The sequence below is a fragment of the Sciurus vulgaris genome (genome assembly GCF_902686455.1).
Source record: "Sciurus vulgaris genome assembly, chromosome: 3".
NCBI lineage: Eukaryota > Metazoa > Chordata > Mammalia > Rodentia > Sciuridae > Sciurus > Sciurus vulgaris.
The window spans coordinates 141,642,706-141,669,998 of NC_136463.1; the positions used below are offsets into that span (position 1 = coordinate 141,642,706).

At 34.3% G+C, this 27,293-nt stretch overlaps 1 protein-coding gene and 1 long non-coding RNA gene across 13 annotated transcripts in view; both read left to right on the top strand.

Moving 5' to 3' along the window:
* Positions 1-27,293, top strand: part of LOC306657983 (PTB domain-containing engulfment adapter protein 1) — a 260,729-nt gene that overhangs the window by 54,346 nt on the left and 179,090 nt on the right. The gene's annotated exons all lie outside the window — the stretch shown is intronic.
* Positions 5,395-26,081, top strand: LOC306658291. Its single transcript, XR_013763015.1, has 2 exons — positions 5,395-8,321; positions 25,027-26,081. It is a non-coding gene; the product is annotated as an uncharacterized lncRNA (long non-coding RNA).

Here is a 27,293-nt window from a genome sequence, read left to right on the forward strand (position 1 = left end):
TAATATTTGTCTTGCTTATTTTAGCCATCCTCGTGGGTTTGTAGTGCTCTCTCTTTGTGACTTGGCTTTGCATTTCTCTGACAGTTAATAATATTGAGTATCTTTTCAAATGATTATTAGTCATCTGTACATCTTATTTGGAGAACTGTGTACTCAGACCTCTAGCCAAGTTTTTAATTAGGTTATCTTTTTATTGTTGAGTTGTACTCTTATAAATATATGATTTGCAAATATTTTCTGCCATTCCGTGGGTTGTCTTCACTTTCTTGAGATATAAAGAAAGGCATTATATTTGTTCAAAGCATAAAGGATTTTAACTCGGATGAAAATAATTGATTATATATGTGAATACATATATTCACACACAGATGTGTGTATGTGTATATCTATATGTTTCTTTTATTACTTTTTCTTATGGTATCATATGTAAGAAACCATTGCCTAAATTATGAATATTATTTGAAGGTTTTCTTCTAAAAGGTTTAGATAAATCATTGAGAATGAAATTTTGTATGTACTATGACATTAGGATCCCACTTCACTCTTTTGTACATGTGTATCCAGTTATATGAACACTGTGTATTGAAAAGACTATTCTTTCCCTATTGATTTGTCCTGGTACCCTTGTAGAAAATCAATTGAGTATATAGGTAAGTGTTTATTTCTGGACTCTTTATTGATCTATAAGTCTAGCTTATGATAGTACCATAGTATCTTAATTACTATTGTTTTGTAGTAGATTTTAAGATTGAAAAGTGTATCTTCCAAATTTTTTCTAATTTTTAGAGGTTGCTTTGACCATTCTGAGTTCCTTTTACTTTTATAGGCATTTGAGATCTGCTTATTAATTGCTTTAAGTCAGGCAGCTAATTTTTTGATAAAGATTATATTAGATCTGTAGATCAGTTTGGGGGACTTGGCCATATTAACAACGTGAAATCTTCAACACATGAACCTAGTGTATCTTTGCATTAGTCAGATTTTCAATTTCTTTCAACAAAATGATTATCATTTTCAGAGTACACTTACACTTTTTTGGGGGGGATTATGCGTTTTGAACTCAGGGGCATTTAACCACTGATTCATATCCTCAGCCCTATTTTGTATTTTATTTAGAGACAGGATCTCACTGAGTTGCTTAGTGCCTTGCTTTTGCTAAGGCTGGCTTTGAACTTGCTATCCTCCTGCCTCAGCCTCCTGAGCTGCTGGGAACATCTTACACTTTTGCAATTAAATTTATTCTATTTATTTTATTCTTCTTGATGTTATTGTGAATGGGATTGTTTCCTTAATTTGATATTCAAACTGTTGATTGCTATGTGTAGAAATATAATTAATTTTTTAATATTCTACTTATTGAACTTGTTTAATTATTCTTAGAAGTTTTTTATTGTTTCAGTCAGATATTTCTTATATATAAGACTTGGTTATTTATAAATAAAGATATGTTATAGTTTTTATTTTCCAATATAGTTGTCTTTTGTTTCTTTTTCTTAAGTAGTTCTGAAAAATTTAATTAGTATAACAAGTTTAATAATACGTACTTGTAGCAGGTTTCTAAAAATCATGATTATGCTAATTGTGGCATATGTTCAGTCCACATTTTCAGTACAACAATGAATGAACCTGGAAAGCAAATTATCTTCATTTTGTAATCCAATTGTCAGCAAATATTCATTTCCAGGAACGTACTAGGAAATGCAGGGTGTGGAAATTGTCTCTTTCCACAGCTTAATTTCATAGAGAAACCGTATCTTGACATGCTTGAAATAGCTCCAAGGAAAATGTAGTATTGAGTACAAATTCAATGAATATTAAGAAAACTAAAAACTCAAAACCTGCAGACTGAGGTAAATCAAGACTATGAAAAAGGCACAACACAGCCTCATTCTTTTAAAGAATGGATGTAATTTGACAAGTAGTGCAGAAACTGGAGTATGGTTTGAGGAAGACAAAAAAAAAGGTTAATTAGAAGTATTTTCTGGTAAGGCAGATATGATTTAGAAAGGTTAATTTTAATTAGAATAGAAAAGACAGGTGAAATGGAGAGAACTTGTGAGTGACCGAAAAATGAGTTTGTGAAAGATTGATTAGGGCAGACTAAAGGGAGAAAAGAGAAAAAATGACGAATGTTTTTACCAGTTAAGAATATGAGAAGAGGTACTAGGAATTGTCCAGGTCCCAAAGCTATGAATGGAAGAGCAAGACTTAAAATACAGCCTTTTGAATCCAAACCCTATGTTCTTTGTATCACATTGCATGTCAGAGTAGCTATGGAGGCTGGTGGGCTTCCACACATCCCCCAATCTCTAGTAGCATGTCATTTATCCAAGCTGTGTTTTTAAGTAGAGCGGTTGAAATTTTCCACTGAAGTGCACCTTATAGCCGAGCAGCCTGAACCCTGCTCCGCACATCCTAAGGATTATAGCCAGGGATGTTCATGATAAGTAGGAAAAATGCCCCTAAATATATACATGAAAAACTTAGGGACCGGGGTTGTGGCTCAGAGGTAGAGGAATTGCCTCACATATGTGAGGCAATGGGTTTGATTCTCTGCACCACGTATAAAGAAATGAATAAAAATAAAGGTCCAGCAACAACTAAAAAAAATCTTAAAAACTTACAGGAATGTATTCTAATGTACAGTATGAATTTGATGTTTTCATTAGCATCATGACATTCTGTTATATGAATTTGGACACCCATGAGTAATTAGACTCTAAAAGAAAAGTGTTACTGATATAGTCATCATGCTCTTTGTCAGCCAGGTCATGTGAGAATTTCCGTACATAGTTCATATATTAATTAACTCATTTGTTCAGTAAATATTTGCTTCATGTCTGCTACATTCCCAGGCCTAAGATATGATCTTGGATTTGTGGGGGAAAAAAAGGTAGCTTGCTTCTTATACTCACTAAATTTCTCTTAACTGATCCCTAACCTTTTATGTGAGTTAAAATACATCCTTATTCAGCAGAGATAATGAGTTTGTACTTGAACCTGGCATCTTATCATGTAGCTCCTTTTTCTGGCATCCCAGTTGGAATGATAAATTGCATCACTGCCAGTGATGGGCTAATTTTATGAGTCAACTTGACTGACCACTGGATACCCAGATATTTGGTTAAACGTTTTGGGTGTATCTGTGAAGATATTTCTGGTTGAGGTTAACATTTGAATTGTAGACTGGTTAAGTAGATTTGCCTCTCCAATGTGGTGGCGGGGGTGGGAAGTGGGCTTGAATAGAACAAAAAAACTAAATAAGAGGGAATTCCTTTTGTCTGGCTGCTCCAGCTAGAACATTGATCTCTGGACTTCAGTCTCAGACTGAAGCATCATATCTTCTTGGCTCTCTAGCCTGAAGGCTTTTGGACTCGAACTTTGTCCATTGGCTCTACTGGTTCTCAGGCCTTCATACTAAGCCTAAAAGTGCACTGTCAGCTCTCCTGGGTCCCCAGCTTGCTCACTGTTGATCTTGGGTGTTCTTAGCCTCCATAATTGCATGAGTCCATTGCATGAGACCAATTGCATTAGTCACAACACAATTCTCTCTCTCTCCAACACACACCTACACCCCCACAAACCCCATATTTGTTCTGTTTCTCTGAAGAACCCTTAGTGATGTCATAAACCTACTCTTAATACATTTGAACTCACGTTTCAATAAAATTTCAGTTTGAATGCATGTCTTCAATCTTCAACATCACAGTTGAGGAACCAAAGTAGAAAAATGTTAACTATATAAATGCTCAAATTCTGAAATCCTCTATAATTATAAACATCTAAGAAAATGATGCAAATTAGAAGGAAATAAGTTTGATAATTTACAAAATAAGATAACTGATTTATCACATACTACGTGTATTTATACTTTAAATTTAACCAGTTAAATGCAACAGTTTTTTTGTTTTTGAATGTGATTGGTAAGATTTTGTCAGAAACATGAGACAAATTATATTTATGTGCAAAAACTTATGATAAAATGGTAACCTGGAAAATTTATGGTACATGAAATGGATATATGTACCATATCCAACTAACATTTATTGTTGAGTGTTCACTACTTGGTAAATGCTTTATTAGGCGCTTTACATGAATTATTTTAGGAAAGGACTTAGTAGAGCTAAGAAAAAACTGCAATTTGTGATAGGAAATAATAAAATGGAAGCTAACTTTTACCATTCATTACATATTATGTACTGTTCTAAGTGTTACATGTATACTAACAACAAGCCATGGTGCTATTTTTTTTTTTTTTTTCTTAGTCGTAGATGCACACAATGTCTTTATTTTATTTATTTTTATGTGGTGCACAGGATCAAACCCAGTGCCTCAGACCTGCTAGACAAACTCTCTGCCACTGAGCTACAGTCCCAGACCCCTGTTACTTATTTATTTATTTTTGATACATTATAGTTGTACGAATGGTGGGATTTGTTGTTACATATTCATACATGCATAATATAACATGTAACAATATAATTTGATCAATATCATTCCCTAGCCTATTATTTTAATTTTATGAATGAAGACAAGTCACAAAGAAGCTAACTCACTTGCAATGCCATTCAGCTGGTATTCATGCTGAACACTGGCTCTTGTGGCTGTGGTTGGACACTGGTGGTACTCTCTTCTTATGTATCCATTCACACAAGAATCTTAGTACTGCCTTACACTTACTGTGATTTGCAAAATCCTTGTTGTCATGTCTTTGTCCCTCTTTCTATCCTTTTCTCCTGTATATACACCCCATGAAGTGGGGATGTGGTAGTATCCCATTTAATAGATGGGATGTGTATAAGTGTTATGTCCAGTTAGGAAGCAGTGGAACAGAAGTTCACTCAAGCTCAGTTTTTTAAAACCCATGAACATCTCATTCTACAATGAGATGTAGAGAGTAGATGTAGAGAGTAGAAGCACATGTGCTGAAATTGTTATCCCTTTGGACCTTAGGAAGAATCTTTCTTGGCAACATAAAAATGGACACCAAGATGTTCATTGACCTTTTCTCTTCAGATGTTTCCCCATACGAAAGTGAATCTTCAAATTTGTATGGTCATATAATGATAATATAATGATCATAAACTAGGCTAGTAGCTTATTTCACTTTCTCATCTAAAATGGGAATTAGTACTTACCCATATATTTATCGTCAAAAATAGGACAATAAATACATTTAAAAGCACAGAAAACAGTGTCTGACTTTCTGTTGTCATCTAATATTATTAATAAGGTCTGAGCACACAAAATGTGGACAGGTTGCTTGGAACCTTCTTCATGATCAAAAATAGCTCCTGGTTCATAGGTGCCATTGACGCCTAGAAAATAATGTAATGTGTTTTCTTATGCTAATTATAAAGAGATGCTGCCAATGACCAACACGTATTTTGAGCAGAACATTCTATGCAGTAAGTACTTTGATGAAATACAAAAAAGATTTTAAGCTCATTTCTTCAAGGAGTTCATACTTTCCCATCTAATTAAAATGCCTTATATTTGACAGAACTGGGGGAGGGGCAATGGGGAACTGATGTTTAATGGACATAGAATTTCTGTTTTACAAGATGAAGAGAGTTCTGGAGATTGAATCATAACAAAGTAGATATACATAAAACAATGGACTAATCGTGTATTAGCTTTGCATCACTGTGACAAATAACTCAGAAAAACAACTTAAAGGAGGGAAGATTTATTTGTATTCTCAGTTTTCAGCCCATGGTCAACTGCTCCATTGTTCTGTGCCTGAGGTGAGGCAAAACAACATGGCAGAAGGGTGTGGCAGAGGAATACCACTCAGGCCATGGCAGCCAGAATGCAGAAACAGTTGGGAGAGAAGACAAACCCTGGCAGAGCATGCCCTCCATGACCTATAGCCTACTTCCTCCAACCAGGTCCCACTTCCCACTAGTTCATTTAGCCACCAAGGGATTAATCCCCTGATAAGGTTAGAGTACTCATGATCCAATCACTTCCCCCTAAGACCCGACTCTGAACATGTGAAACCTTGGGGAACATTTCAGATCCAAACCATAATAAGTTGTGAGCAAAATGATTAAATGATACACTTCATGCCATGCATTTTTAACCACAATAAGAATTAAAGAAAACAAGCAATGTTTTAGGCTTCAGAAATCTCACTCTAATAATTTATTCAAGCCTAAATTTTGAGAAGTTAAAAGGGTACACAAGAATGAGCATCACATGCTTTGGGGTGTTATCAAAAAGAAAATATGTCTATTATAAAGAATCTTTGACAGACAGCCCTTCCCACCAGCTCCCGCTTTAAAAGACTGAATAAGTTGAGGTAAAAGGCTGATGAATTAAAAAAAAAAAAAAAAAATAGGCATGTACATGATTTTACAAGTACAAACAGTACACTTGGCTTAAAGATTCAAGATCGTTACCACTTTATAAATCTGAGAAAATGACAAACTATATTTAAAGTAGGTTTTATTTATATATTTTTAATTATATAAATAAAAAAATAGCTTTTCTTCTTTTTCTTTCTTCCCTCCACCACACCCTGCCATTCTTACTTGTCAAAGTACAAAATAGCCAATCAATCTTGTTTTGCAAATGAGGCCCTGTGCTTTGTTTACTGTTGGGTTCTCTCAAGCTAGTTGAGACAACCAGTGAGATTTTTCTTGTCATAAAAAGTGAGAACAACATTGGGCAATGTGATTATAAATAATCATCATGGCCCATACTAAGGCAGGGCAAGGTGAGCACATATAGGTGTTTCCTAAGGGTTTTTTTTTTTTTTTTTTTTTTTTTGGTGGTCATTTCACTTTAGTATTGTATTGTCATCACTATACTTGAAAGCTTATTTTCAATGTATTTATTTAGATATGTTAAATCAAAAGCTAAAAGAAAAACTTTTAAAGTGTTTTAACCCATTTTGCTAAGGAGTCTCAAGGGTGTGTGGATGCACGTATATGTGTTTATAAAGTTCTGATTCCAAAAGGCATTACCTATTGACTTTCTATTTCACGGATGATTCATTGAGAAACTTGGGATTATATTAAAGACGGCAGCTTTGAGGACAAAACCAAGACATATTAGATAAACTTTGAATCGGATACTTGGAAAGAAATTCATCTGGATACTCTCTAGTTTACTTAAGCAATACCTTCACCGTAACCAAGAAAATAAAAAGCACATGTGCATTTAAACCACTCGTGAATTCATGTGAGCTTGTGCACTGAAGTAGCAATGGATGCTAAGCAGCAATTTTATAGCACTGGGGTTTTAGGTCCATTTGAGAATATCAAAGATATATATGTATATACACATCTCATATTGCATATAATTTTAAGCAGTTGAAGACTTCTTGGAATGCATTTATATAGCCCATAGATCACTTGGACACTTAGAAACCTCCTATGCAATTCAGAGAGTAGAAAATGGAATGAAAATCTTGCCAGAGAATCTGATGAATAACTTCTGGGCTGGTTAAGAGCAATATTTGCTTTCAGTGATGGAATTTTTAAACTCTTTTCCTTAAAATACATGTTAATATTGTGTGGTTTTATTGCACAGTTATTTAACATTTCAAAAACTGTTAAAAATTTCCTTTAAAAGAATACATTTTTATGTTTCCAACTGTGGAAACTTATAGTGATAATAGACTATTTATAAAATTTTATAGATATTAAGATATCTATATTAATTCTAAAATTTTAGTCCATGTAGAAATATTCAAATATATGCAAAAAATAAATCACTTCTAAGAAGTTAAGCAACTTTTTAAACTAAAAGATATTGTTATAGAGAATTTCAAAATGGTATTTGCAAAGTAACTTCACTATAACTGCAATGGCTTCAAAGATTTGTTATTAAATACATGTAAAATTTTTACTAAAATTTTATATCAAGAAATAATTGGAAAATTTCACTTTCCATTTAGAGTAAAATTAAACAGTAAAATTACTTTAACAAATATGTATATCATTGATGAATCATTGTCTCTTATTTTTGTATGTTTGGGCCATTAAATTACATCCAAGAATACAAATTTATGCATCATGATGTACTCTATGATTTGAAGTAGAGTTCTCACCCTTTAATTTTGCTTTGTGTCATGTGTGGTTCTGAATATAGGAAAATTCTTTCCAATTTAGTCAAAATTCAGTCTTCTTTTACCTTTATCTCTTGATACATTTATTTGATAGGTGCCAGGGTCCAGCCCTAGCGGGGGTCGTAGTGGTCACAGGTGATGGAGTAGGCGTCGGCGAGGTGGAGACCAAAGCAACACAAACTCAAGGAATGGATGCTATGTTCTAAATTTTATTTTTCCTGGCCAGCTTTTTATGCATTAAAAGGTTGGCAGTTACACATGTTTTTTCAGAACAGGAAAAAGCCACAAGGAGAAAACCAAAAATATTTTGTATGATCATTACTAGACTAGACAATGAAGTATTCTAATTATTTTAGTAATTGTTTACTTGTGATAACCTATAACTAAACAATAAGACATATTAATATTTAACTGATCATAAAGGTTAAAGCAAGTTCAGTAGGGTTGAATAAACATCAGTCGTATGACTACTGCTGTAGTTAATAAATGCTAGACATTTTAAGCTAACAAATACATGATATTGTGTTATACTGTGTACACTTAACATTGAGGAACCCTTTATTTCTTCTGTTCTTGTTATTCCTTCCTGATGGGGTTGGAATTATTTGCCTAAGTGTTTCAGGTCATCTGAGAGTAGTCAACAGGGATTGGCAGCTAGAATCTGTTTTTGTATTTTCTCATAGCAATCTTGGTTACTCAGAGTTTCATAGCAAATGAGTAAATCTGAACTCACTGTTCCATAAGAAGTCTGATTTTATGTTCTATCCCTGGTTCTGTTAAGACCCCTATTTTCAGGGAAAATACATAAAACATTAATAGTAAACCTACACATATTAATATGTAAGCAAGCAAGGAAGGAAAGCCCACAACCCAAATTCCCAATGAGATGAGACTTTGCAAACATCATTTTTACTCAGTGGAATCCTTGTCAAGCACTGAGGGGAATTGCAGGTGGTGTAACAGATAGGGATCCTTCTATTGTTAAGCAGAAAATGAAGTCACCAGTAAGATCAGCTGAAAAGATGAATTATAGGTCCTTATTTAGAAATTGATGTTGATTAATGTGTATAGTAGGATATAGTTTAGGGACCATTTTGGAGGCAGATCAAACTCGTGGATTATGTTTTAGATAATTTAGCACTGGAAAATACCAAACAAAAGAACAAATAAATGTATACCCCAAAGTATTACATTCAGTGTATTCTTTTTCCCTTTTTATGATGTGACTTATAACGAATATTCCTGAAGACAGTGATAACATCATTCAAGCTATGGTAAAGAAGAGACACAAGGAAATGGAAAAAAAAAAAGAAAAGAAAAATAGTTGTGCTCTTGAAGCAAGAGATAGGAAACAAAAAGATAATATTGATAATCTAGATTTTATACATTATAAAGAATATATATAACTTCTTACTAATTATAGCCCTGGCAAATCTGCTTCTTATAGAAAGAAGATGACAAACATAACAATGTTAGGAGTTTAAAGATAATTAGTTAATATTTTGAGGTGATTTAATAAAGATTAAAGTGACATATTTATCTTTCATAGTAATTGTGGGATCACACACACAAAAAAAGTCTGGGTAGAAAAGTTATAAAATCACAAATAAAGAAGATATATGTAACCAGTGTTCCTTGATTATTTTTCTATTTTCTTGAAGTATCTTGGTAAGTGTAAATAACTTATTTGGGTAAGATATAGTAAATAATGTCAGAATAAGTTCACAGTATAAAATCTAAGATCACCTAATTCTTATACAGTATTTCATAAGAAGAAAATTAAATAAAAACAAGATTTCTTCAAATTCCAGTACAATAGTTTGAGATCATCTACTGTAAATTCAATAGTTTAATTAAAATTGTGAACATTGAATATTTCCAATATTTTATATATTAGTGCAATACAGTTATACACAATAGGGGCTCCATTCTGACATGTTCATAAATGCATGTAACAATTTTCTTCATTTAAATTTCTAGTGTTTCTTTTTTTCTTCCCCTCTTCCTTCCTTCTAGTCCAGTTCCTCTGCTCTGTTGGTCTTCCTTCTATTTATTTAGTTTTTAATATTGGTGCATTATAGTTATATGTAAAAGTGGAATTCATTGTGATGTAGTCATAGATTCACATGGCATTATTTGGTCAACTTAATGCTGTAATTTTTCCCTTTTCCTTCCCTTCTCTTCCCCATTGGTTCCTGGCTTCTACTCTACAGATCTCCCTTCTATTTTCCTGAGATTCCCTCTTTTAATTCCTTCTTATTCTGTAGCTTCTGCATATAAGAGAAAACATTCGACCTTGACTTTCTGAGTCTGGCATATTTCACTTAGCATGATGGATGTCCATTTCAATCAGAAAGCATTAACTAATTGACACATTAAAAATAAGTACTCAGTGCAGCACTTCCATTGTATGTTGGAAATGATCTCAATTATATTCTTTTGGCTTCTAGATAATTTTTATTTTGGGAAGAGAACCAAGATTTTTTTTCCAGTACTTACAAGTTATAATAATGCAGTTTTAAAGAAGTGTTGGAAGACTTGTCAGTTATAATTTCATGAGAAAAATTAATATTTAAGTTGGATTTGGATAACAAAGAAATATATAAAATTCCAGATGTGTTTCACAAAGTATTTGTCAACTGATCTGCTTCTACCCTGCTCTCATTTCTTTACTTCTTAATATTAATTGTTCTTTCAGTAGATATGATCTGTATTACAGTTATGCTTCAGCCACTGTACAACTCTTGGGAATAAAGTAGTGTGCAAAGCAGATGTAGTAGCTGTTAAATATTTAAGTGATACATACTAAGGAGAAATAAGTGGTATTATGTTCAACAGTTCTTAAAATGAAAGTAAAAATATTGTCATAAGCTGTTATCAACTAACTCTCATATCTATCTAACCAAGCCAAACTTTTAGAATCTTTTTCTTCTTTAGCAGTTTCAGGGAATGCATTTTCTGTTTTCATACTTGCTTCATGCATCTGTAACATGCAAAATTAAAGCCATTAATTGGATCATGATCAAATTCAGTTCATGGAAAAATTTGCTTCCCTTTATTGTTTTGAGTATAAGTGGTGACTTCCTAGTAACTATAGGTATAAAAGCAGGATTAATTGTATTAAATTTTTATTTTTGACAACTTATTAGCTTTTGTTTTTATAGAAAAGGGTGGTAGTAGTTTTAAAATAGTTGATTGTTCTTTTTTCCTTGTCATGGTTTTAGAAGGAAAAGACTTGCCTTCCCTGTGTAACATGAACAATATTGTAGGATTTAGAACACTGAATGCAATTTGTGATGCTACTTTTGCTGTAGTAAACTTTGGGGATTAAACAATCAGATATATCAAAGTCATTGTGGCAGAGAGGAAAGAATCAATAAATAAACAGACCAGGGAAAGGCTGGAGACTAATGTAGAGGTCTTCAGTGTTTGTTCTGTTCAGTGCTCTATGACTATAGTGGCTTTAAAAATATCTTGATTATCAAGACTTGTTGACATTTTGTTACGTGATGCAGGTTCCTTGATGTTGGGGAATTTTGCTTTCCTATTGGCAGCATGCTCTGCGGTCTCTTGATCTCCGATTCCCTTTGATTAGCATCCTGCCGTTAGTCCCTCACTCATTTACTTTGATCGGTCTACCTAGCTCATTCTTCAATGCTCTGGTTCTGCTATAAACAGTGTCACTCATGACTAAAGAGAATGTGTCCTGTACAAAATAGGCTTCAATTTTATTCTGAACTACTAATAATTTTACGGCAGAAAGACCATCAATCACAACCCCAAAAGTCTATATTTGCTTACTAATAGTTCTTACAGACTACCAATTAAGCATCATAGAAAATTTCAGGTTTTCTTCTAACACTGATTTTCAAGCATTTATATATATATTTTTTTTCTACCAGCTGAAAACTACTCACAGCATTCCAAGGTTTTTATCACATTTTTGGGTACCAAATTTTGGATGCATCAAATAATGAAACATCATTTCTTAGTAAGAACAGCTTCCACCTGTGAAACCTTTATTCCAATTTCTTAAGAGCAAGATTGAATAATAATGTTGACTAAGTCAGTGGTGAAGCTTTTGTGGTTTTTAGATGGGTAAGGACGTGCACAGTGTTTGATTCCTGTATCCTGGATAGAGTTCTTGTCTGGTGAGATGCTAGAGGAGGAGCTAAAGTGGAAACCATTCGGTTGCTGTTTTTGGAAAGATAGCAAGGCATGACATGCTCATTTGAATGCAGAGCAATAAAACACAAACTTCCTTCTAGAAATATTATTATGGAAGTTTATATTTCATTTTATTATCTGATTTTAAAAGTTGAAAAATAAATAGTCCAAATAATAGTCTTGATTTTAATATATCATAAATAGTTTAGTTACCATACAAATGAAGACTGATCATTCAACACACTCAATAGACTACAGTTCCACTTTTATGTTGGTGTAAACTAGAAATCTTAATTATTTTCCCCAATAAATGAATAATTTAAAGTTCTTTGCCTTTTAAAAATGTTACTACACTGTGTAATATTGAGCAGATGACAGTTATAAATATCTTGACTGTGAGGAATAAGTGCTAATGTTACATGCAGCACAAATTGTTTTTCTGTGTAAATATCTTCCTTTATGTCATTCCTTTATTCACCTGTTCCACCTTGGACCTCTTTCAATCTTGTTATTATTAAGAAATATTGATACCTACTTCTGATCTCAAACTATCAGACTCTCTGGACATGGGAAGGTGCTTGAATTTGATGAAAATTCTAGGAAAAGAATTCATATCAAGTCCCTAAAGCAGAAATGACATTGGCTTAAGTGAAGCTCAGCAATGTGGATGGAATGGGGTGGAGGTGAGGGAGGGAGAAGGCACCCAGCCAGCTCATGCGGGGCCTGTGGGTTTGTAAGTATGTGCGGAAAACTTCAAATGATTTTGTGCATGGAAGGGATGTGATCTTATTTGCACAGAGTGATTGTTGTGACTTTATCATCATTACTGAAAAAAATATGGAGGCTATTCTAAGATATTACACATTTGATGTTTGTTATGTTTTGTCAGATGTTCACACCTAAAACAAATCTAGGTAATTTTTTTTTTCAGATTCTATGGAAATAAAACTATATTGGGGGAAATTGACACTTATTTATGCAGCTTTTATGACCTGACTTAGAAAGCATCTTTGATGTAAATGGTGATAATTATTCTGTTATAATGGGAAGGAGGCACAGTTCTTTTAGAAAAATACACATGCCATTTATGTTCAGTAAAACTTTTTCTTAATTCAAATGGACTTTGAACAAAATTTAGTTTCCGTCATGATTGCCTGCCTTTCCAGATTTAAATCTATTTCCTTCTTAATGACAAAATGTTCTTTCAAATGCTGCCATATATTGTCAGCTCAATTTTAAAAAATAAAAATTATTTCATGGCATGTGTATGAACCTGACTTAATGTGCTCATGATTATCTGTCTTTTATGTCCTCCTGCATTTCAGTCAAGAAGAGTTTAGTTGTAGTAATTGACTCATTTCCTGCAAATGACTCATTTGGAATGGTTCATTTTCTGAGCTTCAGAATACCCATTAATATGTTAAAATATGTGATGTACTGTAGGAAAATGTTTAATTTTTTTTATTCAAGAGTTTTCCAAACATGTTTGACAATGATACCAGTTTGAGTATGTGCATAAAACACCTTTTACATTTCATAGAACTAGTGTTTCTCAGAATTCATTTTGAGTTCTACTCATAAAACTGACTTATTCCTGCAGGTGGTAATGTTGGTGATGCTTTTCTTACCTGTACATATTTATGAACAAAACAGTGGAAGACTTACATTTCTCTTTGAGGCCAAACAGATGCAAAGTGCTTATGGGACTTACAGATAAACCTGCTAGTGACTTCTCGCTTGTTCTTCTGAAGTCAGATTTAAATTCACAGGAGACTCCAGGTCCTTTTGAGGAAAAGAGTAACTACAGTCCTCCTAGATTTATGCTGAGTTTTATTAGATGGTTGTGTGTTTGTGGTTTTCCTTTTTCACAATCTTCTGGACATTGAGGAACATGGATATTTTCCTTTTCTTCTTTTGGTATCTGTTTTGGAAGACTGATGGGTAATACTGCCAAGGAGAGTGGAGCATTTGGATTCTTTTGGTGTACACACTAGCTTTTCCCACTAAATATACTATTGACATTTTTGGAAAATTATCACCTGTTATTTCAAACCAGTAAAGGAGAATAGAAATGACCTCTGTCTAATTAACAGGAGAAAAGCATGGATTGTAAAGCTAAGGGTATAAAATAGTCTTTCAGTTCATTCAAAAGTTCTTTCTACTCTTAATTTCTCCACAGCTATGGGAATAGCCTTTTGAAAATCTGTCCCTTTCCCAATTTTCAATGTCTTTTCCATTAACATCATTGCCTGCTTTTTCTTCTATAAATCAGTTTGGTGAGGTGGGGGAGTCAGTTGTATTTATAAGAATTTGGAATTATAACATCTAATTGCTTTGATATGTATGTTCAAAGGTTTATTTTTATACCTTTGAATGATTATAATATGTCTCTGTGACATTTTTGGTCTATAGATGACAACTCAGTGCACATGTGGCTTTGTACATATTTAGAAATAGTTTTGTGTTCCATGAGGAAATTTGAGTTCAATGGATGGGTACTATTGAAAACAATGGATATAAATCGAGTGGTTGACTGGAGTTGAGTTTAAGATGGTTTTCAGGGAGAAAATTTGAAGGGGTATAAAATTTATTCTGTGAATCCCAAGGAAGCACTGAAGGATAGTATTAGGTGGGCTGCAGAATCAAGATTTGCATTTATGACTATCCCCGTGGGAGAGTGGAGCAAAGACTGAAGAAAACAGAGTAGGCAAGGAGAGCTTGTCCAGTTGTCAAAGCACATGGTTGTTGGTGTCTGACAGTAGGAATGGAGAAGACAAAATATATTTTAGCAGGTTTTTGGAAAACAAAATACACAGAATGTGGTGACAGGATATAGAGAGTTGAGTGAAAGGAAGAAATATGGTATAACATGAAGAGCTGACAACATTTGCAAGGCGAGAAATTTGAAGAGTAGTTTTGGCAGTCATGAAGATAAGGGTTTATTTGGATGTGTCTAATTTGCGGCAGCCTTGGGAGCTGACCAGTGGCAGTGATCTCTGCTAATCATACTTCACATGCTTGTATTATATAGAATTTCATAGAGTGTATTCTATTGAATATATCAAACTTGGTATTGCTTTTTAACAGATATATTAAAAATCTTCAACTTACATGCAGAGGGCTTGTTGTATGCTATTGCTATTTTATCTAAATAAAATGAAATTTTGTCTTATCTAAATAAGCTCTGAAGCTAGCTGACTTCTCTCTCTGATGCACAGAGTCATTCATTATGGTTAAATAAATAAATAATTCCTTGTTGTTTTGCACCTGATCATCCTATTCTCAGTGCTCAAGTATTAGACAGCACTTCTGCAAATCTGTGTCTGCAGGTCCTAGGAACATTCCTGTTGTCTTTATGTGCTGGGATTTGTATTTCTGTTAGAGGGGAAGCTCACTGAAACCATTACTGTTCCCCAGGGTTACTTGGATTACTCCTTGTACAGGCTGCCTGTGGAGAAAAGTCACAGGAGAAAAATTTTTTTAATTCTAAGCATTTTCTTCAGAGTAGCTGGTTGAACTTGGTACTAAGCCCTCAGCATCCACATCTGTGTTCTGAGGAAACCCAACTAATTTATAATGTTCTATCCCAGGACATTATAAAGATGGAGCTTTAATGTAGACTTTAACATCAAAAGTGAATAGCCATGGTGCATTATCACCTGGTCCTCTCACCTTTGTCTTTTCTCGTTCTCTGGGGAGTGAGATGCTGGTTATGTATCCCGTGAAAGCTTATGGTTTTCTCCAAGGAGGGGAGATTAGAAACTCATTCTGAATATTGCCTATGATTTATGTTGATACTCTGTTGTATAGACTGAAGATAAACATACTCACCCATATACACTGGACACATATACACATACTTAGGTCAATTAACTTTAATTAGCATGCCTGGAGTGTTCAGATGATTTTTGAAAAGTCCCATCAATGAAAGTTTCAGAAGTGGCTGGGACAAGGTTTAAAGCATTGATTTTTAATTAGCATAAAACATATTAAAACATTATCCCTGCCAAAACAAATGGTGTTCATGATATGCAGCTAGCCAGAAATACTGTCTAGACACCTCTCCTGTGACAGCTGTGGGGCATTCCAGAACCCCAACTCCCTAATCTTCTTTTCTTAAAGCAGGGTCTATTCTAGAGTTGATGCTCTGAACCATTGGGAAGATTTGTTAATCATCCTGAAGAGATTCTCTTTTATATACTTTGGAGATGACTTTCCATGCAAGAAGAATTTATCATGAGAAGGGGCATTTAAATCTGAAGTCAGATTTAAATTCACAGGTGACTCCAGCCTCTTTTGCAAAAGTGTAACTACAATCCTCCTAGCTTTATGCTAAGTAATTATATGGAAAACTGTGTATGATTGTCTTTTGCATGCTGCTTACTAAATATTTGCTTATCTGACAGAATTTTATTTGTGCCAGCTTTAATTGTATATACCTGGTGGTCAGGTTTTTGTAAAGAAGCATAATCTTAGGGGCTATCACTGTATACTAAAAGGAAGCTGATAATCATACTGGACATTGGTTTAGGTTTTGTTACAGGACCTAACTGGGTAGGAATATCTGTACAATTGTTCAAGATTCAATGGACTTTAGGAAGAGTGAGTTAAGAAAGAAGGAAGGAAGATGTGGTAATGATACTTAAGTTTTTATGGACCTCACCAGGCCTTAGCAGGAGGTAATCAGGGTCCAGACCTGAGAAGGAAGCAGCAGTTCTAGTTGCCCGACTAGGAATCTCTTCTCTGTTATGGCACATGCAAACGTTGTCGCTAGAGATGAGGCAAGGGAGGCAACATTGCTCCTGGCATCTCAGGTCAGAAGAGTGTGAAGGTAGCGACATATGGGCACCTGAAGATCACCTTATGTGCTCAGAAAAGAGCTGAAGCCACATGAGAGGCCAGAGAGAATGAACGATCAGAACGTTAATAGGTGAATGCTATACCAATGCCAAGACCAGGTTAAATAATGACAGGAGAAGCAAAGGCCAACAAGAAAAGAAATGACCAAGACCAACCACCCAACTTTCTTGGGCAATTGAGCAACGTCCATCAGGGTAGTCAACTTTCTGTCACACTTCCAGCAGCCAGAGTGGCTTTTGGCTTTTCAAGAAAAGAAGGCATAGGAGTTGGGGGGCGGGCGCAGAAAGAGAGCTTGGAAAAAAGGGAAGGAGGTTCCAGTTTTACACTGAACAAGGACTGGGACTTAATGTTATGGTTTGGATGTGAGGTGTCCCCCAAAAGCTCATGTGTGAGACAATGCAAGAAGGTTTGGAGGAGACATGATTGGGTTGTGAGAGTCTTAACCCAATAGTGAATTAATCCCCTGACAGGACTACCCGAATGGTAACTGCAGTGGTAGGGTGTGGCTGAAGGCTGGGAATTGGGGCATGGCTTTGGGGTGTATATTTGTATCTGGTGAGTGGAGTCTCTCTCTGCTCTCTGATCACCCTGTGAGCTGCTTCCCTCTGCCACACTCTTCCACCATGATATTCTGCCTCACCTTGAGCCCAGGGGGAATGGAGCTGGCTGTCTATGAATTGAGACCTCCGAAACCGTGAGCCCTCGAATAAACTTCTCCTCTTCTACAATTGTGCTGGTCTGGTCTTTTAGTCACAGCAGTGAAATAGTTTACTAAAACATTTAACAACAAGAAAATAACAACAACAACAACAAAACCAGTTTATGCTAAAAAAAAAAAAAAAAACTGGACTGAAAATACTAGAAAGGCAGAGAGTGTTTTCTCTAGACAGATTGGGATGTTTGGAGTTCATGATGTAATATGTAATTTCAAGATAGAAAATGAGGTTTATGTTTGCACACACCCGAGTGTTAACTGTATGCACTTGCGTGATAAGTGTTGAAGTATCCACCTCCTGCATCTAAATACACTCTTCACTCTCCTCATTACCTTTTGATCCATTTGCATCTCTCTCTGCCTACAGTTACACAGGCTTTTCTTAGTATTTTAATTTCATCTGCTTTGTAGGGCAGCTTTTTATTTCTTAAACCTCTGATTCTTCCACTCAAAAAAAAGTGGTGTGTCTCCTTAGCATTCCAGATACTTCCTCTACATTAAGTAATAGTTATAAGCACATATATTTTTATTTGTTGTGGTAACAAATGAACCATGATTTCATCTTTATATGTTGCTAAATTCCAGACTGTATATTCAGATAAATAAAACAAATCCCATAGGGTACGAAATTTGTCTTGCTCATTGTTATATCACTGTTATATGGACAAATCCCTGAAACTAAACAAATGTGGGTTAAATGAACACTTAATAATTACTGGAAGGCTGTTCCCATTTTGAATTTTTCTCTTATCTTAGCATCTGTCTGTGTCTGTGTCAACAGGCCAGGATTGATTGTGGGACAGTGCTGGGGGCTTTGTCTCAGCTGTAGGGCACACGGTTGAGTTCCAGTGGGTACACAGCAACCTCACCGCCAAGGTTACTTTAGACCACCTCCAGGCATTTTAGAGGAAATGGATTAGCTCCAGGAGTCCAGCATGGAGCAACAGGGAGCTTTAGTCTGAGGGCATGGCACAGTGGTGGAGAATCAGGTGGTATTTAATACCGAGACATCCAGGGCTTTAACAGGTGTTCTTTCTGTAGTCTAGCTCTGCTCATGTCAGGGCATGGGATTTATTTGTCAAGTTTCAGCTTCTGAGGAGAGAATGTGACAAAAGTATGATATGATCCTAGGAACACAGAAACAGGTACCAAGACAGTGACAGTTGTGTACTGAAACTCAACAAGGGATTGTAATGCCTGATGACTTCCTGGAGGAAGGAGGCTGTGACTCAGGACCCAGCAGTCAGTCTTGTTCTTCTGTCAATAAGAAGAGTGCAGAACATGCTTGAATGAGGAATGGAAAAGCCTAGGTGTTCTCTTCCCTGAAGTGATTTGTCTGTAGGGTGGGTGGGTTAGGAATCTAATGTCGAAGCCTGGGAGATAGAATGTGCTAATGTTCTGTGGGTGACTTTGTAACTATGAGCATACCTTGTTCCTCCTCCTCCCTTGGCATCTTTATCTTTTCTTACTCTTTTCTACTTATCATGCTTTCTCTTCTCCCTTTCAGTCTTTGCTTTCCCCTTTTCTTCCTCCCAGGGCATGCTTTGTAAGTACGGAAAAAGTTTTGCACCAAATATTTTCTGACTGGAAACTAAAATCTAATCTATAACCAAGAGTAATCTAGGAAAAATGGGTGAGGCCCCATAAAATTGAATGATAATTTATTTATTTTTTGCTACATTGATAGAGTCTAAGAATACATTTAATTTAGCTTTGAGTTAAAAAAAAAAAAAAAAGCAACCAACATGCTTTAAGCACAGTGACAACAAAAAAAGCCACTATGTTTGCTTTGTTGTGAAGAAAGAAAGAAGAAAGAAAAGTCATAGCAGAAGTTTGTTGTTTTTACTTTTGAATTAGCTAAAAAAGAACAGATAACCACAGATTTACCTGACCTTTTTTTTCCTTTTTCATTGGAGCATTATAATTTCTTGAGAGTATATTAATTGAATAGAGTAAATATGATATATTTTTACAATGTTGGATATAATGAAGTTTTGCTAATTTTTTTTTTTTTTTTTTTTTAACACTGATTCTTTAAGGGGATATTAAGGAGACAGGACAGAAGAGATGGTGTTAGGTTCTTTGGGTTACAAAGAAAAGAACTCACTCAGGTTACTCTGGTGAGGTTAAGCTTAGGAATGAAGAAGACGGGGGTTCTAGCCATGTGTCCAGTTTTTAAGGATTCCCAAGGAAAATGAACTGAGATTAAGAAATGGAAAGTAACCAGTGCATCCCTTCCAAGCAGATTCCCTCTCTGCCCTCTAGTGACAGAGTTGATTCTCTACCATTGGAAAGAGAAAGGTTCCCTTCTGTCTTGCTTTTTCTGCTGCTCCCAACACTCTCTTCTGGATCATGTTTCTTTGTCTTCTGACCCAGTTTCTGATCACTCACAGTTCTTCTCTGCATGACTTCTTAAAGCATCTTCTTCTCACATATCTTTTGTTTTCTGCTCTAGTTACAAACAGACTGATTCAGAATCTAGACCACTTTCTCTGCTCTGTGTGGGTGGAGCTTTTGTTCCTTGGGGTGCAGGTTCCCATCTAAGATGTAGATCATCTGGTGCTCACCCTGGTCTCTTCAGTGAGTCAGGTAGGGTTATTTCAGCAGGAGGAGGAGGGCAGGATGCTTGCAGATGAGATTTATAGCAGCAGTAGTCATTTTCGGAGCACACAGATGGCCAGTTTGAGTACAGTGAGAAATTACTTGGGCATGTGGAGAGCAGTGGTTGGAGTACCACCTGCAGTGCTTTCACCAGGGATCTGCTCATAGTTGACCTTCCATGTGTTTTTGCTCTGAGCAAAGCTGTCAGTGAATAAAAAAATACTTATTTCTTTTGTTTTCGAGACTTTCTTTGGATCTTGTTGCATATTTTACTTATCACCTCCCTCATTTAATTTACATTCTTCCCTTCCAATTTCATTTTCATTCATTGTTGAATGGGTTATTTCTACACATGGGTGGGACTTAAAAGTACATAAGTTACTTCTATAGGAAGTTAAACTTACTTGTTATTGATGACATCTGGTGAGCAGGTAAGACTATTCAGCTTTTTAAAAGTAACAAAGATTGCATCTCAAAGTATTGCCTCTACCTCTCTATATCTTCTCTATAAAGTCCTTTCACAGGTGCTCACAAATTATGCAGATAGCATCCACAAAAAGCACAGCTAGAATTTTTTAAATGGGAGATGAGGTTGCCTTTCAAATAAACATGTTATTTCTACTTAACTACCTCCACCCCTTCTCTCTCTCCTCTACCCTGTGTTTTTGTTTGTTGTCAGAGTGGAGCTTGTTGACTTACTGATAAGATTCTTCTACTTTAACTCTTTCCTTTCCACACCCAAATTCTTCCTAAACATGCATCAAACACTTACTATATACCAGGCATAAAGAAAATGATAAAATTTCAATATAATTCAGGCCTATAGTAATGGTGTGATTGCCACACTTACAATGTACCTGGCAAGATATAAGAATTTTGAATACCATGCTTTCCTTGAGTAGGTAGCAATTTCCATTCATTTGTACATGCATCTGTCATAGTCTCACAAACTTCATACTGTGTCTGTTTTCTTCTGTAGCAGATACTCTTGGCAGATATTAATAGAAGAAAGACTAAATTCACCATTATTTCATTTGACAATAAACAACTGATAGTTTCGAATAGTTTTCTCAAAAGACTACACCTTATCCAAAATGGATGAGAGCTTTTCTATTCCAGGACTAGAAATAAGAACTTTAAGTCTACCAAAAAAGTGAAATCAAAGGATAAATAACATACAGAATTTTAGTATGCAAACTATGTGTGTTATCCTTCTGGTGTAAAAAGGAAATAAAGCTGAGGTCTTGGCTCTGATACTACTAACTCAGTTCTCACTGTTATTTTCTCTTTGTAATAGAGAAAATGAAATCTTGCATATGGGACATGGTTGTTTTGAAAATAAAATACAATTATGTCAGTGAAAGCACTTTGAAAAATGAAAAGAACCTTACCAATTCATCATCAGAGACTGACCTAATTTGTACAGATTACTACTTAGAAATTAAAAATTAAGTTAGATAAAACTAATAGGCTGACATTGATTTTAGCATTTATTATAACAAGTTATTGTAATTCATTTGAATGTTTGTTTCCTCTACTTGATTTGAAGCTAAACTTCTTCATCTCTTTTCCCCAGTCCAAAATGCAATGCCAGACACTGAACAAGTATTCAATAAATGTTCATTGGATGAATAAAACTAGGGAGAAAATGAGGGAAGAATAATCTTTAAAATATCAGAATCTGATTATTATAAAGTATTCCAGCAACTTTGCCATATTTTACAGAGAGAGGTGGGTCTATCACATTAAGTCATTGATTGATCTGTGCCTCAAACTGAGATTGGAAGATTTTTGTTCTCTTCGGTTCACTTCTTTTGCTGTAAATGGTTACAGCACACTATAAAGAAGAATGTGCTCCTGGCAGTATTGCCCTCATTAACTGCATTACGTGATGTCTTCATTGTCTGAAATAATGTTTCCTACTGATTTGATTTTAAGTGTTCTCATGCACAGAAAAGCGCTGCAAACTGGTTTGCCCAGTTTCCCAGAGATGAGTTCTCCAGGGGTGTAACTTCCTATGACCAATGCTAGTTCTTTCCCCTTAATGAATAGATGCTGAAAATTAGGAAGACTGTTCTTTGATTATTTACTTCTTCTAACTAATCACAACTTGGAAATTAGACATTCTTGGTATTATGTGATCTAGTATTTTCTGTGGCTACTTGTTGAAATGTCTTACTGAAAGTTTGCATGCAAGTGCAGATTTTGATGCTACTTATTGGAAAAGGGAGTTTGGTTGCACATTTTACCTCTTCAGCACGAATCATAACTTATCCTGGATTGCATCTTTTGTTGCTGGTAAGGTGATCTCACTTTTATATAGTACTCAAGAGTTTTCATACATGCCCCTAGGAAAGAGGAAGGAAAGATAATGTAGAGTCGCAAATGTTTTATCAGTCATATTGACTTAACTTCCATGCAACATACTTAATCATCAAATGAAATTAGACTTGATCTTATTATTTGACATCACCATCACTTTTTATTTTTCTGATAAATCCGTGAACAAAGAAGAGGTTTACTCTATCCCCTCTAAACTATATCATTGGGTCTTGGAAGATTAAACTTTAGCAAAATGATTACTATCTTCTTTGCTCACAGATGGAAAATGATCTTCAAATATCATGGAACAGTTGGAAAAGGAAAACATTTAAAAGTATTGTTAAGACAGAAAAAACTCCTTTTAATGAAGAAAATGTACAGAAGGCTCAACAGAAAGTTGGTCACAGTTGGGTATATGTGATGTTTGTTCTTTATAAGTATTATATATATTAATTTTATAATCTAGATGATATGGGGCTAGGGAAAGGAATCATTCAAATACATATTTATGATGCACAGCTTGTTTCTTCAGTGATAATATTTGACAGAATTCTGTTTAAGATGGGACTCAGTGCTAATGGAAAGGGGAAAAAATGGAGAAAAAATTTCTAGAGATGATCAGGTATTTGTGGGGAACTGTAAATGTTGATATATATATATTTGAACCCAGAGAAGGAAAATGGTTTAACATTTTTATAAGGGAACAATGATGAAAAATGAGCATTCATAATCTAAACTTTTATGAATTTAATAGCTGATGTTTGGGGAGAACTTTTTCATACTTTATATTTTGTGATGCTGTGACATAGACCAGCATCATGTCTTCAAAATGAAATTGTGAAATTGTAGATTCAGGTGTCTGATATGTCTATAACTTTCTTATAAAATGAAGTTGAGTTTATATTTCCAGTTTTATAAGTGCTGATATTTCAAGTGATTATTTTTAATAAGCTCTTCAAACATCACAAACTAGATGTCAAATCCTTAGGCATGAGAAGCTATTAAAGGTCCAAATGTCAAAACAGATACTCTGGAAACTTCAGTGTCCAGTTAGTAGGACTCAAAAGATTTACTTAGTTATTATTCTTGTACAGAACTTTGAAGAAATAAGAAATTGCTTTTTCACAGTAGGAAAAATGTTGGAATAATTCTATTCAGCAACCAATAAGTTTTTTGTTTGCTTACCTTGTGGAATATTATAGTAATTCCTCAGCAATATCATTCACTTTATGTAATTTTTAAATTAGAAAAATTTTCTCATCACATATTGAATATGAAGTTAATTGTTTATATTTCTGCTAAATAAGTAAATTTTATATTTTGTTTATATTTTGCTAAAAAAGTAAATTATTTACTATTTGATCCTCTCTTTTATCCTCAACAGAAGTGAAGATGTAATTAATGCTATAATATCCCTAATGAAATTTGATGAAACACTGTATTGCATTGTAAGCAAACATAAAAATTTTGAGGTCTATAAGTTCTCCTTACTTATCTGAAAAACCTACTGAAGCCTCATTTGAAATCAGTGTCCTTTTAAAGCCTCTAACAACAATATCTTCAAAACAACAAAAGAGTGGTTGAATAATAATTTTGCAGGAAATTTTATTTTCTTCAACATAGCAGTCATTTTGTCCCATTATTATTTTGTAATGTTAGCTTAAGTTAGGGGTAGTTATATAAAATTCAATAAAGTATATTTATGTATCAGTAAACAGTGTACATTTAAGAGTAATTATTTGGTTGTACTTGACAGAAAACAATTAAAACTCAGTTAAATAAAACAAAATATACATTGGTCATCATAAACAAATGCTCTAGATTGGTTCTTCAAGTATGACTGAATCCAGGAATTCATGTATTTATTTCTTTCCACTGCTTTCCACTAAGTCAAATATTTCTTTTTGGGGGTGGATTATGGGATTTGAACTCAGGGACACTCAACCACTGAACCACATCCCGAGCCTATTTTGTATTTTATTCAGGAACGGTCTCAACTGAGTTGCTTAGCGCCTTGCTGTTGCTGAGGCGTCTTTGAACTTGCAAACTTCCTGTCTCAGCTTCCTGAGCTACTGGGATTACAGGCATATGTCATGGTGCCCAGCTGAGTCAGATATTTCAAATCAAAAAATTTAATGTCCAAATAACTTCCAGGCTTTCATTTGTGCAGTTAATAAACTCAAGGGGAGAGGGATTACTTCTTGCAAGGTTTAGAGAAAGGTATTGATTTTAGTTTGCTTGTTTTAACTTCAGCCACACTTTTTTCATGAATGACTATGATTAGGATCATGGCGCTTTTATTGTCCAGTCCTGGAACTAGCATTGGAGTCCTTACCCAAACGTGCCTGCCTGGAAGGAGGGTAAAAGTGTGGGTCTGCAAAAGAAAACCAGGATACTATTACCAGAATATTTGGGGGTGGGGAGAGTTTGGACTGTTGGGAAGAAAGCACATGTAAGTATATACTAAATTAAATGAAAAAAATGAAAGATACAGTTATATGAAAATGTCACCAGATAAAAGAGCAGTAGTTCAAATTAGTACACTGACATTTGGTATTAGAGTAGCATACAGAATGATGGTAGAACATTCTGAAAATGTTTGCTAAAGAAAAGACTTTTTTAAAATATGCTCAGTCATTATATGAGATACTTGTGATATTTACATCTGTCTCCTCATCTCTAAAATAATAATTTATATGATTTAACAGTAGATTCATATGTGTACTTTTTGTGCTGCATGATAATGACATGAAAAGTTTTCCAGATTTTATTGAGTATATAATTTAAAGTGAATAATATCCAATTATGGTGATATTATAATTAACTTAGGATAAAGTGAAGATTAGGTAAAATTCTCCCCATTCCCCAAACAATTTGAGAAATTGAAGACTGAATTATAGCTCACTAGAGTTTGCCTTTAAATACATTACACCCTTTGTGGAGAGTATCATTAGTAACATTTGGCTTCATAGGACTAGAAAAATTAAACTAGTGACTGTTTATGTAATCCAAGTTAATGAATGCTTTCTAGTCCAACTTTTCATTGAGTAATCAACAACCAATTCTTCGTTTCTTTCATTTGAACAGTATTTTTATTGTTTGACTATTTAAAAACTGCTTAATAAGGGCCTTTATTGAATAGCTGCTTTTCTGAATTCTGAAATATATTTACATGGTACTGCATGTTAGTATTATAAAGTCTTTTAGAAATTAAGGGTTGCTTTTGACTTTTTTTTTTTTTACTGTTTTAAAAAATGTAACAATAAGGTTTTTTTTATTTTGGTACATTATGATTAAATCTAATGGTGGCATTTATTGTTATATATTCACACATGCACACGATATAACAATATGCCCATCCCTTTCCTCTAATAGACTTCCTTCAATTTTCATAAGATCCCTTCCCCAGCTTTATGTTCCTGTTTCCTCTCTAGCTTCCGCATATGAGAGAAAACATGAGATCTTCTGAGTTTGGCTTATTTTGCTTAACATCATATTCTCATGTTCCATCCATTTTCCTGCAAATTACACAATTTCTTCTTTATGGTGGAATATATAGCACATTTTCTTTATCCATTCATCTATTGATGGACACCAAGCCTGGTTGTGTAGTTTGGCTATTTTTATCAAATGCCTACTCCAAGAAAGCTTGTTTTAGGAGAAAAAACAAAAGCAAAAAAGCAAAAAAAAAAAAAAAAAAAAAAAAAAAAAAAAAAAATGGTGGACAAACAAAAAAAAAATTCCCATCTCTCACTCTGTATACTTCATTATATAACAGGTATAATTTTTAAATTGAGAAAAGCAAAAAAAAATAATAGGAAAAAATGGACCTAAAGCTAATATTACATAAACAAAAAATACAAGTGAAAAATAATATCATAGGACAATTTATTGTTCAATTTTGCCATTGAATTAATATAAGCTATAGAAAAATCTTGTTCTACACAGCATTGAGAGCTTGCACTGAGATCAGCACACTTTCCTTCTGCTCTGGGACTATAATTCATCCAGTTTTTCAGGAAAATTATCTTAATTATACGTGAATTTTTATCCAGTAATTTCTATTCTCTTTTTTCCAATAATCAGAAATTTATGTAATTGCATTTGTGAGCCTAATGGCTAAAGTATACATTTAGAATTTATCATTCAAGACTCTGTTTTACAAGCTGTAATTTTTTTCTCAAAACAAAACTATTTAGATTATATGGATGAGGAGACTGAGGTATATCTTGCCCCAAGTGACAGTTTCAGAATCATTTAGTATGTTTTCCATGCCAACTACAATCATGCATTTATAACAATTGTGTTACTCTGCTTTCAGCCTACCTCTTATAGTGTTTTCTAAGTAGTAAAAAACGGAAAACTGTTAAATCTGAAATTTGAAAATAGCTCAAAAATGAGTTATAGTCATATGATAGTATTTAGGAAGTAATCAACTTATTGTATACCCTTCCTTTCATGTCTGCTCAAAGCCACACTGGTAGCATGATCTTCTTAAAATAAATAAATAAATAAATAAATTATATATGTATATGTAATATATATACCTCT